Source organism: Falco punctatus, assembly GCF_963210335.1.
Source record: "Falco punctatus genome assembly, chromosome: 11".
Taxonomy (NCBI): domain Eukaryota; kingdom Metazoa; phylum Chordata; class Aves; order Falconiformes; family Falconidae; genus Falco; species Falco punctatus.
This window is the reverse complement of record NC_137591.1, coordinates 21614245-21627134: the sequence shown is the minus strand read 5'-3', so window position 1 is coordinate 21627134 and position 12890 is coordinate 21614245. Positions and strand designations below refer to the sequence as shown.

General features: G+C 40.1%; 1 protein-coding gene across 1 annotated transcript in view; it reads right to left on the bottom strand.

Moving 5' to 3' along the window:
* Nucleotides 1-12867, bottom strand: part of LOC308071560 (reelin domain-containing protein 1-like) — a 47094-nt gene extending 34227 nt beyond the window's left edge. Inside the window, exons 1-2 of the mRNA XM_080407164.1 lie at nucleotides 10325-12867; nucleotides 5828-5966 (exon numbers count right to left, since the gene is read on the bottom strand). The gene's annotated coding sequence lies outside the window, so the exon portion shown is untranslated. The remainder of the gene's footprint in view (nucleotides 1-5827; nucleotides 5967-10324) is intronic.
* Between the last annotated feature and the right edge of the window lie 23 nt (nucleotides 12868-12890).

Sequence of the window (12890 nt, the reverse complement as noted above, 5' to 3'; positions counted from 1 at the left end):
AGAACAGCTAATATATCGTACATGCTTTAGCAGCACAAGTAGCTAGAGTCTGATTTGCAAAGACTGCTCATTACAGATAGCGTAATACCAGACAAAGGACCTAGAGGCTGAAGAAAAAACATTTTTACTGAGGCCTCTTAACTTTTCTTTTTGAATTTTTTTTTCTTCGCTCATAATCACTTTTCTGCAACATCACTGACTCCTCCATGAGACAAAACATGCTCTTCCTGTGTGAGTGGTGGCTTATACCAGGTTTCTGGTTTGCAAAGTCTGTTTATAATTCTTTATGCCCTTCTGCAAAAACTTTCAGTCCTGAGGCTCAATTAACAAACCAGGCCTTGGAATATCAAAAATTCTCCACCCTATAGACCAAGCCAGAGATGATATAATTTTTACTAGACTATGGAATCTTTGTTTTCTCAAGTACTCGACTGTCAGGTACTTTGGCCTCCTATGTAGTATTCAAGGTATGGCAAAATGAGTGACATATCAACAATGACATGCGATTTCCTAATGAAGTAATAACGTTAGAATACACACACAACTCCTAGTATTTTGAGGAGGAGAATCTGTTTTGGTGGACAGCGGGAATGGAATATACAAAGAAGCCCAATTCCTATCACTGTTCCTTTATCACGTAACCCTGGGCATAAGTGGCACACAATGATCTGAGGCTAGAAGAAAATGCAGAAATGAACTGAAGACAGCACAGAAACAAAGAGCTCCAATGAGGTGAGGGACAGACATGTAAACAGAGCCTGTTTACAGGGGAGCATGACTCATACTGTACCTTTCTGTGGAATGGAAGTAAAGAATCCCTGGTGTGCATGCAAACCGTTCAGTTTACAAGACTAGTGAAGTGCACATGCTCTGTATCTCAGATAAATATAGTTGCCCTCAAGATAACCCGCTTTTCTGAAATAAATAAATAAGCTTCACACTAGTAGTATTCCCTTCCATATACTCATCATGAAAATGCTTTGAGCTCAGAGTTTACTTAATTACAAATACCTAGCTAGTTAACTAAGGCAAAGATCACGTGTTTTTGAAGTGGTCACTCCTGTCCTTCCATCTAATGGTCCCCTTGTCTCTTGCTATTACTCATGATGTTAAGCCTAAATGCAAGATTGTCACCTTTTGGAGACAGAGATCAAGTATTATGTCTTTGAAGCACAATGAATCCTAATTAGTATAATCAATAATAATTATAGTTACGTAATGGAAAATAGGAAGGTGAGGAAAAGGAAATGGCTGAGATGATAATAATTACTTTGTATTAGGACTGATAGGGAAAACTAGTGTGAGAAGCTTGCCACCCAAGGAAACAGATACCTATTTACTTGCGTTTCTCTTAAGACTTGAAATAGCTAAGTTGAAGTGTACTAAGTGTCACACTGTATGTGGTTTGTAACTTTAACAAGCTCTGGAAGTGAAGCTATACTTTTACTTGAGGTGCCTGTATCTCTGAGGGTTTTGCTGTGGCAACCTTTTTGGAATGCAGCAATTCACCTCCTACAAGGCAAATTGGAAGTGTTACATTCCTCTGCTAGTAATTCACTCCTCCATTTAGCCAGAGGACAGGGAGGAGAAGGAGGTGACTCTAAAGGTGGGAATGGTCAGAACCACAGAGTATTCTACTGGAAGGGCAAAGAAGCACTAGGTGTTAACCTCACGCTGTAAGATTTGAAAGCCCTCCACATGGAAGGTGACAGCCTGTATACCAATGAGATACAAGCCAATTTGGACAAAAATGGAAATTGAGTTCTGTGACATTTCTGACCTAATACTTTACGCTCCTACTGACCACTGAACTCTGGCATTCCCAGAAACACTGCTCAGTGCTATCTTGCTAACACAAGATTGGTTGATTTTTTGTTGTTTTCTGACAGGCTCACAGTTAAGCGCTACACACCCAAATGATAATGTCACGCTACACCTATTTTTTGCTTTCCAGTTCAAGAAGTTACGCTACGTCTGTGTAACGGTATCAGCACATATATATATGTGTGTGTGTGTGTGTGTAAATAAATAAATATCAGCACATATCAGCATAACACTACCGTTTCAGGACTCAAGCTTCACAAGTAAAATAATGTTTTAACTCCCAAATAGTTGTGGCTAAAAGGCAGTGTTTCAGAATGGATATGTACTTTAAAGGTAGAGAATGTAGTGCTGCACAGACATAAGCTGTTTAAGTTATTTTAAGAACCACTGTGTTATTCTGAACAAGATGGGAGAATTTCAGGCATACTAGTATTCTTCCTAGTCCAGTTAAAAACAAACTCTCCTCCCTACCCCAAATCTCAGTCTTTTGGTTGCAGTTCAACAACTTCATGCAATTTCGAAGATGAACCACAAGTGCTCTTAGTTCTCTACCTAATTTGAGAAATATATTTTCATCACATTAAAAAAATCTGATGTAAAATCCATGCTTTCTCAGTTGTGTTTATTACTGTTGGCCCATATCCAGTTCTTAACTAATGAAGTAGTACCCATGTTAAAAAGCATGTTCTGTATTAGCTTTCCATATTGCACAAAATCCTGCTCTTGCTACAACCTGTAGACTTATATTAATGCTAAACACAGCACTTTGAAAACTCAAACATATCAGATTCAGTTGTAAGTGTAAGAGAACGCAGTGTTCTGCACCTTTTATTAATGAAGATAAATGCTAATAAAATGGTGATGAATACTCTTAGCAGTAAGTAGTGTAAATCAGGCTTTTCAGTGTATTCCTGGATAGCCCTCTGAGTGCAGGTCATAGACCACTTCTGGTCTTCAGTGGGATTTTTTTATTATGATGGTTCCACAGAGAACCTGTTGGCCATCAAGGCTGTTGTTGGTACAGGGCCTCTCACAGCTGTGCTAGACCTGTAGTGGCTGGGTGTACAGAAAGCCAAGGCAATAAGTTAGCTAATGTGTGGATGTCTGGCAAATGTAACTTTTAAGTCCTCTTATTCTTCCAGTATGTTTTAGTATTTTTGCTCTGCACTAAGAATCTACTGCTCAGCCTTCTTTGGGCCATCAAATCACTAGGATTAGATAGAGTTCCTGCTCATGAGGACTGGCAAATTAATTTCCTTGAGTTCTTCCAATCTGATGTGCCATCAAATGGCATCCTTACAGAATGCATTATTTTTTGCAATACATGTGAATGCAATTATATTACATAACCATCCTTATGGAGAAGCATTAATGCAATATAATCCATTAATGTAAAAATTTTCAAGCTTAGTATGACATGATCTAGGGCAGGGGTCCTCAAACTACGGCTCACGGGCTGGATATGGCCCCCCAGGGTCCTCAACCCGGCCCCCAGTATTTAGAGAACCCCCTGCCCCCCCCACCCCCCCCACCCCCACCCGGGGGTTGGGGGGGGAAACCAAGCAGCCACAGATGACTGCCTGCCGCTGCATCCGCACGCCAGCCCCCTGGTTAAAAAGTTTGAGAACCCCTGGTCTAGGGTATGAAAGACAGACTATTTGTTAGCATCTTATCACCCTTTCACAAATAGCATCCTTGTAGCAACTGTAATCATAAAAAAATAGTAATATCCTTAATACATTTTTAAGTAGGTTTGGCAAGTGAAATTATATTGGAGAGTCAGCTCAAGGACAGTTGTCTAGCGACCACCTGGTGGTGATTCACAAAGCACTGACTGACAATTTTTGGAGTAACTCAAGAAAATACATTATGCTATCTGTTATAGCTGCATACTCACACTACTGTTTGTACTAACGATGCATAAGTATGCCTTTGCATGTCTGTTTAAAATGGTTAAATGACAGCTACATCCACAGTGTAAGTTAACTTGGTCACTGTGTATAGTTTTCATCACTGATTGAAACAAAGTAATACTACAAGGAATAAAGAGAGAACAGAAGTGGAAAACAGCATAGGAAAAGGGAAAAAAGGAAAATACAAACACATCTCAAGTCAGAAAAAGTAGCTGAGGAAGAATATACATCTCATTACTAGGTAGTCCACAGAATTTCACTGTGGAGCCAGGTACTTTCAGTTTCACATCTAAGTTCACAGAAAGAAAAGACCTAGGATTGATCGGATTACATATCAAGCACATATAGAGGGTGAATCCAAGGTTTTAGCGCTCCTCATGACATACGTGTCCTACCATCAGGACTAAGTAGCTCCTGGTGAGTGCAGTGCTGAGACAAATGTTAGTGTTACCAGTATACTGTGAGAGTGATCTGAGCAGGCACAATTAATGCTATATGGATGGGAAACTAATTCTTGACTTTCTGTTTTTAAATGTCTGTGTTCTGCTGAACTTGACAATTTGTAAGAATATTACCCCCTGCCAGTCACCCCTCATCCATATATTAACAAGAGGAGGTTTTTTTCTGTTAATAGTACCACCAGCCATGGAAGCTATTTAGAGATCACATTCAAACAGCAGCAGCGAAATCCATGGTTCTTTGCTTAGAAGATACCTGTTTCAGCCAAGCAGTTCAGCTAGCAGCATTCTTGTTTTCAGCAGAAAATGATTACTAATTAACTGAGAAGTGCAGTGAAAATGACAGAGCAGGAAAGCAAAATCAAAAAACTTTCCAAAAAGAAGCGTATTAACCACCTAGAACTAATGGTCATCCACTTCTGCATGTCCTGAAGCTATCAAAAGTTGTCAAGGTACAGCAGTGACAGTTTTCAAAGAAAGGAAGTTTAGGCCACAGAGACACCTACATAATATGCAAATGTATCTTCAGTGAATTAAGAGCAATCCATAAACTCTTAGCATTGGAAACAGACTAATGTGAGTGGTGCGTACTAATTACTGTCACACCTGTTTAGCATTCCAAAGCATACTCATGTCTGAGTGTCATGCCAAAATTTTAATGTAACACAATACTTAATAAAGCATTAATACTAAAAATATGTTAAAGATGTTATAGTATCCTTGACTTCTACTGCTTTCCCCATGTTTGAAAACATATATACATCAAACATATATACATGTTGAAAGAGCATATTTATTAGCAGTACGTTGAGTATATAATTATAGCAAATTAAATAGAGAACGCTAAGAATTGAATTTATGAGACAAAAGTTACTATTATAGTAATTACTATTATGAGTTACTTTTGTATGTGACATCAAAAGACTTTAAGGTGTCAAGTTCAAGCACATAAAACTTTAGAGTCTGATGTAGTATTTATGTTTCCAGTGATTTTGATGATTTCTGGGTGAAATTCATAGCAGTGTTTCAGCTATACTGAATAAGGGTGAAATGAAGGATGGAGAAATTGAGAGTCCTCTTTAACACACCATAGTGAACTGGCTGAAGAGCCAGAAATGGGGTGGAAAAAAATGCGGATTTTTGACCACAGTCAGGTAGAAAATGTGGGTTTTTTTATTTTCTACATTTCTTTTCCCCCTGAGATTTCAATATTAAAAACGTATCTATTTTTCAAAAGTGAAAAACAGATGACAGTTGAAGTAAGTCTGGAAATGCATCCATGGTAAACGATCAGTTCCTCAAGCCACTCTTCCATTCTGTGGTCCAGAACCCCTAGTCAGACTACCATTCCATTTTGATACAGTATCACTAGAGCTGCCCTATGACTGTGATGCCTGCTAGAACCTACTATGCAGGTGGGGAGACGTAAAAATAGGACATAATGCACTTAGGAATACAAATCTCACCAGGCAGTTGGCAGTATTTCCAAACCAAACTACATTTTGACCACCACCATGTCCTCCTCCTTCATCTTTCAGGATCTGGAAATATAGGCAATGGACAGCTGTGTCCAACAAAGGGACTCCTCAATTCTGGCATTAATTAATATCATGATAATAGACTGCAGATTACCTTCGTTGGACAGCCTCAGCCCATACAATAGCGGACACTCCATGAAAACCTGAGAATACTCTTCTTGTTCTTCATTTTCCTTACTTTTTCTTGAGTCTCACACATGAATTATTTTATTCCAGGATGAATGGCATGCTTCCTGTTGAAGAAAACAGGATTTTAAAATCTGCTTACAGTAACAATAAAATTAGAAAAAAAAAAAAAACCCTAAATTAACTCCTAGCCATATTAAAAATACATAAACTAGATTTTTTAACTGTTGAAAAAAATTTCTTTGCAAAGGTTTCTCATAAACTGTAACCCAGGTCCCCACTTTCTGCATTCAGCTGCCTTATCTCAGAATTAATCTATTAAAAAAATAGAAGTGACTGTTTCATTGCAACATTAATGCAAGTAGTTTAAGCAACCTGAGTTTAATACTTTCAGTGAGATTATACAGGATTACAGAATCTGAAATGGATACAGTTGAAGAGTTATATATTAAAAGCTAATTTGCCTGTCAAAATCTTTCTGACGGAAGGCTTTGTAGCATGGAAACAGTTATAAACATCTCTTGTTAGACTAACAGAAGTTATGTTAGTTTTTCTTTTATACAATATGAATGCTATGAGCTAAGACATTACTGTACAGTTAAAACCCACAAACAACGCTTGAAATAAAATGCCTGTTTCTTTTCAAAACTTCTACAGCATCATAAACCTTTGTTACACTACTGTTGAACAGTAGGTTATTAAATTACATTTGATCATTTTTTCAGAACAGGACCACGAAAATCAAGGCAAACAATCCAACCTATAAAATATTCTTATTTATTCAAAAAACAGCAAAACAAAATTTGAAGAAAAAAAGACTAATGTTCGCAGTGTTCCCAAATACTCGCTCTGCTGTGCATCAGACACTGTCTTTTAAAGCATCTTGCCAACTCTGAACGGCTTCCTTCTTTTGATCTCCACTGACCTACATGGTCATACAGACTATCCAGTAGGCCCAGACTAACTTCAAGCTGCAGCTTCCCCATCTCCATCACTTTTGTTGTACTACAGCGTGCAGCCACACAGAATGCTAGAACTCCCTCCACCCTCTGAAACACTCCACAGCTGAGGAAACCTCCTCCTTGTCTCTCTTCAGTGTCCTCATAGAAGTCCTCCCTTTCTCCCATATCCTGCCCTTAACCATCACCACATAGCTGACTCTCCTGAAGGATTCACTAACCATCAAGCAGTAGGTTGCTCTTCAGATGATCCATCGCAAGTTAAAACTGAAGCACTGAAGCATGGGCTGAAACACAAGGGTTCTGCCTTCCAATAGATTCTCTTTCAGACAGCAATGCTGTGGCTCTCCCTCTCAACAAATACTTAAGAGCTTTATAATTTGAAGTCTGGCAGTAAACATAGAAAAAACACCCACACTCGTAATTAGATGGGGGCTTTTACATTAAATGAAATCAGAGAGAAGGATAGGAAGCAAGATGACATTTAACAGCAACATTCAGTTTATAGCAACTACCTCATCACTGATAAAAAAAGCATGTACTGACATTTGGAAGAGGGGTCCAACTACCTGACTGAAGGCTTCCTACCTCAGCTACTAAACTAATAAACATTTACTTTTTGAATATTATAACTTGAAAATTTATCTAGTCAATCTTCCAACAAAACTTTTTAACAACACAAGCTCAAAATCTTCAAACCCTTCATGTTTTAAGGAATTTTTATGCAAAGGTCAGCTTTGAAACCATGACAGAAATAGCCAGATGGTCACCTATTACTCCTACTAACACATATACCTTATTATCAACTAGCTTTTATTTGCTTTTAACATTCTTGCAGAGAATGTTTTCCCCAAATTAATAATTCCAATGTAAAAAATTATATCAGCTTTTTGGGAATACAACAGAATTTAGAGTCTGTTGTGTTAGATTCCCACAAAGGTATCAACCTTCTGTTTCAAGGAAGGCAAAACACCCCTATGTATGACTTGTTTTAAGGAACCTATTTTGACAATGTATCAAATCACAATCTAAGCTCCCCTACCCTGGAACAAACAATACTTTATAGCTCTAATACTTCTGATTTCTACTTTTAACTGCTGTTGTAAAGGTGTATAAACTGTCTAAAGTCAAAATTATGCAAAAGTAAACAAACCTACAGTTACTCAAGGCATGGAAATTAAATCACCCTGTATTTACTCTAATTCGGCTGATAACAGCATCTGGTGTTTAAATTTAACTGAATGGTGCCTGGAAGCCTCGGGAAAATCTCTGAACTAACTGTACCAAACGCATCAATATGGCCCCCAGAGGCCGGGGGAAAGACCCGGAGCAATACTAGCCAGACAGCCATTAGAAGAAAACAAAACCACCTCTTTAACAGCTGTCACAGTAGGTCTGATTATGGGCTTTACAAATTACAAAATTATCTGGAAAATGTGGTGTTCCCACCCAGCTTCAGTAACTGGAATAACTGTTGAAAAATGTAGCCCATTAAAAACACATAAAGCTGATGGGTAGAACTTAAAGCTGTAGGACAGATGCACCTGGATTTTTTTCAGCTATAGACTCTGTATTTTTCCTTTTGTTATTGTATTTTATATAAAACTGTTCTGACCCATTTAAAATGTTCTACCTTTTCATATCATTGTTTTTATTCTTTTTTTTCTTACCATATCTCAGTTCCTGAATCCATCTAGATTTCTTCCTACTGCTGGTATTCTTATCTAGACTTCTCCATTACCAGCTTTCATTCCTAGTGTACAGCCTTGCAATTTTCTTTAACTTACAATATCACAACATAAATTTCAGGCCTACAAATCTTTCACAATCTATGAGAACAAAGGCATTCACACTACACAGATTTCCTGAGTCCCATATTATTAATTTCCATTTACAGTTCCATCATTTTTAGCCTTACTGTTTGCAATTGATAGTCCCAGAAAAATGCTGTGCCAGCTGAATGCCATTTAAAAAAAATAATCCATGTAACAAAATACTTAATATAAAATAACCACATTTATACTTGAAAGACTGCCCAGGCAGAATTATTTTCAGTTTTCACACTAAGTTTATTTATACATAAACAAAACATATAAGGAGACAGACACACATGTGAGCAATTACGGAATCATTAGATGAACAATGACACAAATAATAAATAAATGCCTAACATGCACCTGATTTCATATCCTAGCATTTCCTGTTCTTTAGGAGATAAAAAGGTTCTTGAACTTTGCAATAAAACAGATAAACAGACTCCTGAACTTCTTAATACTGAAGTCTACTCATTACCTTCAATTATCAGTTTAAAACAACAAACTGTCCAAGATGATTCCTTTCCTCTTCCCCTATATGGGAATACATTACCGAAATGTTTTCTAAACATCTAAAAACAATTACTAAGACTTTGACCTGTGGGAACGGACGCTTCAGCCATTAAAACACAGACAAGCAAATGTGGCCATACAGAAATACAAAGTGTCCCAGAAAGAAGAAGCGGAGAACTGAACCACCCAGCAGAGTCTTAACTGAGCCCGAACAATGGGAGGTGGCGAACTGACGCCCCACTCTGCTATGAAACTGGAAAGGTGAATTTTTCAGCTATGATAAAAAGTTGCAGTGTTCTTACCCAATCAACCCCTAGCTTTCTCCTGAGATGTTTCCTTCCAGCCAGCCCACGGTGCCACAACACATTCAAGTAAGATCCTTTCTAACATGTCACCTGTGGTGTTTAAATCAATCATTCACATCCATAAAATTTACATACCAACTTATTCCAAAGTTCTACTCCAAAATCTCCTTAAGCATAATACTACAAAACATCTTGACAACAGTTAACCTGCTAATGCCCTCCATTATCTCATTATTTTGCTGCCCTTCAGAGTGTTGTGGAAATTTGTGAAATTAGGATTTTTCTAATCCTCTATTCAAACATTTTAAGAAAGTAACTTGTGCTATTCTATTGTATAATATTAATTTAATATCTTATTGAAAATATCTTATCTTACTTTTGCATTTGAAACCAATTTTTCACTGCATATTATTAGAGCAGATACCACTCTGCAGGTATGTAGGACCCTGTAGACAATGGTCATAAGAACTACAAAGAGCTTTATAAAACAGCTTCTGAATGCACCCCACAAAAGAACAGATTACTCATTTTGTAGAAACCTTTTCCTTGAGATGTCACTTGCAAGAAATCTTCATTTCAGCTTTCCTGAATTTTTACTTGATTTTAACACTAAGAAATACTTTAAAAAAAAAAACTTCCACTATTATCATCTAACCTCACTTTAGAGCACCAGGCTTTAAAATAACCATACTTATTTGTGCCTTTGCATAAGTGACTGCAAATTTTTCTTCCTTTAGAACTGATTAGAAGACATCATCTTACGTTTCTCATTGCTACACAAAAATAGGCTCCAGTTTATTTGCCAAAGTCAGACTTAGAATTCACAAATATAGAACTCCATGTTTCTTTAGAGAATTTAACACGAGGAACTTACCTCTACTAGTACTGGGAGCCAGGATCATCCAACTGGGAGAACCTTGCCAGGCTGCAGCACAACTCATTTCTTTTGTGGCCAGCTTTCGTTCTCATAGCAAAAAGGCACTATAGGGAGAACAGTGTCTCTGAAGTTGTACTGAGATACTGCTGCGGCACATAACATGGACACAAGAGTAATTTGCTCCTGGATCTTGCAAATTACATTAAGTTTACATGAACAGGACACTGAGGTAAACAATGTCTGTATTTGACAAACAGTAAAAATTATACTGGACTTCATTTTTATACTGCTATGAGATTTTTATACAGGGTGAACAGCCACCTGTAGATGAAAAGTTGTAGATAGCACAGACATAGCACAAAGAGACAAAAGATTTCTCAAAGAAATGGATTCAGGGAGGCATTACACAATGATACAAACACATCACAGGAACTCAAGAAACTGCAACAGCACAGGTGGCTGATGGCACCACCTGACTAACCATCAGAAAGACAGTTTTCTTTCTGTATTGCTCTCGGGTTCATTTCATTACGACCACAATTGGTGGCAAGTTTGCATGCCAGTTCTGCTTTGGAATGTGACCCCCTGAGAAACAGTGGTTACTAAAACAAGTAACAAGGGAGGTGTGCCTTGTTCAGGATTGTACATGCTGCTCATAGCCCGAAATCAGCATTCCCTTCCCCCAATTTACGCTTGGACAGCTGCCCTTTTAGTAGGACTCAGAACTAGGAAGCCTCTGCTCTAATTTAGGGAGCACCTTCTGTGAAATACCAAACGCACAGGTACCTCTCAATGGCTGGGAATAACTCAGGGTTGAGCGCTCCCTCGTGCTGCTACATTAAACCGGCAGGTGTGTAAGCTCCAATTATTTTTATTTTTTTTTTGCACAACAAACCGACAAGTTTCACCTGTCTTCCTGACAGACCCGGAGCTCACCTGCAGCGACACGCTCGCTACGCAGGCGGCGCTGGGTGCTGAACGGCTTTCGGGGCGCTGCGGGAGACTCCGGCGAATGCCCGGGCTCGTTACGCTCCGGCAGGGCGGACTCTGCCGGCCGTTGCTCCCGGACAAGGAGGCGCTGCCCTGCCCTGCGCCTGGAGCGGAACGTACGCGGGCTGCGCCTACAAAGGGGTGTTCGCTCGGGCAGGTCACCCAAATAACCTTTTAGGAGGTAACTAATGCACACCTACGCAGTAACCACAGGAGAAGCCAGACGCAGTTAAAGGCTAGTTTGAGCACACCGGTTATGATTTATTGTATCTCTGCCAACCTGATCCTCACCCGCCGGCGCTGCGCGCACGCCGCTGAGCTCACGGCCACCAGCGGGCTCACCCGGCTTCCGCAGCTGCCAGGCCCAGCGGGCGAGGCGGTCAGGCGCACACCGGCCTCACCTTGCCGACCGGGCGCGGAGGCCCGCACGGCGCTCCCGGCGCTAGCCCCCGCCCGGCCAGCCTCAGAAGAAGCGGTCCTTCCGCGGGCAGGCTGCGCGCACCCCGCGGGGAAGCAGGCCCGCGCCCCGCGGCTGTCGGCCGGGCGCTTCCCGCTGCGGCCGCTCCGCTTTCCCGCCCCGGGCGCTTCCCGCTGCGGCCGCTCCGCTTTCCCGCCCCGGGCGGGCGCTGAGGCGGCGGGGCTTGGGGCGCCGTCCAGCGCAAGGGCCGCGGCCCCCAAGGCAGCACCGAGGCCGCAGGGCTGCCCGCGTAGCCCTGGCCCCAGCCGGGGCCAGCCCTTTCTCAGGAGATTACATGTCTCTCTCTAGGGTGACCTACAATTCAAATGTCCTGACTGAACACGTCTCCCAGATTGCTCTCTGCAATCCCAGAAGCTTTCAGCAGCAATCTGCCCGCACACCACTAACACTTGCTCCATTTATTTCTGAATTGAGCTGCTTTGAAGTGCCAACAGGTTTCACGATTGGCAGCTTTGAGGTTACCAGCTGCCCCCACTGCCCCCAGCAACTCAGCAACTGGTCATTTCTACATTTCTTGAACAATTTTTTCAATAAGATATTAAATTAATATTATACAATAGAATAGCACAAGTTACTTTCTTAAAATGTTTGAATAGAGGATGAGAAAAAACCTAATTTCACAAAGCATGCAATGAAATGGGGTAGTTGCAAAACACAATTTTATCACAGCCCGCTTCAATTTTACCAAGCAGAAATGGAAAGTGAAATCCCTTCTTTGTAGTGATAGAAATTTAACTAATTAACTAGTAACTGTGTATCACTGGCAGCTGTTAATCAGTATGGCTTAGGATTGTTCTCTTAAGGAATTTGCAATACCATGACTTAAAATTCTATAATTTATAGCAGAAGTACCATGCAGAGCTCTTCTAGCCCAATCCCACTCAAACCCAGCTGAGATTACAGACACAAATGAAAGAATCTGTGTGTAGGACTCAAGTTCATGTGGGTTTTTTTTAAACAAGTTGATTATTGTTGTACTTCTTGCTATTTATGTGACTTGAGAAGTTAGTGATCTCCCCCCATGTGTAAAACTGCCAACAACTTAGGCAAACACAAGAGATGATGATGCTTGTTTTTTTTCCAATCAACCACGTG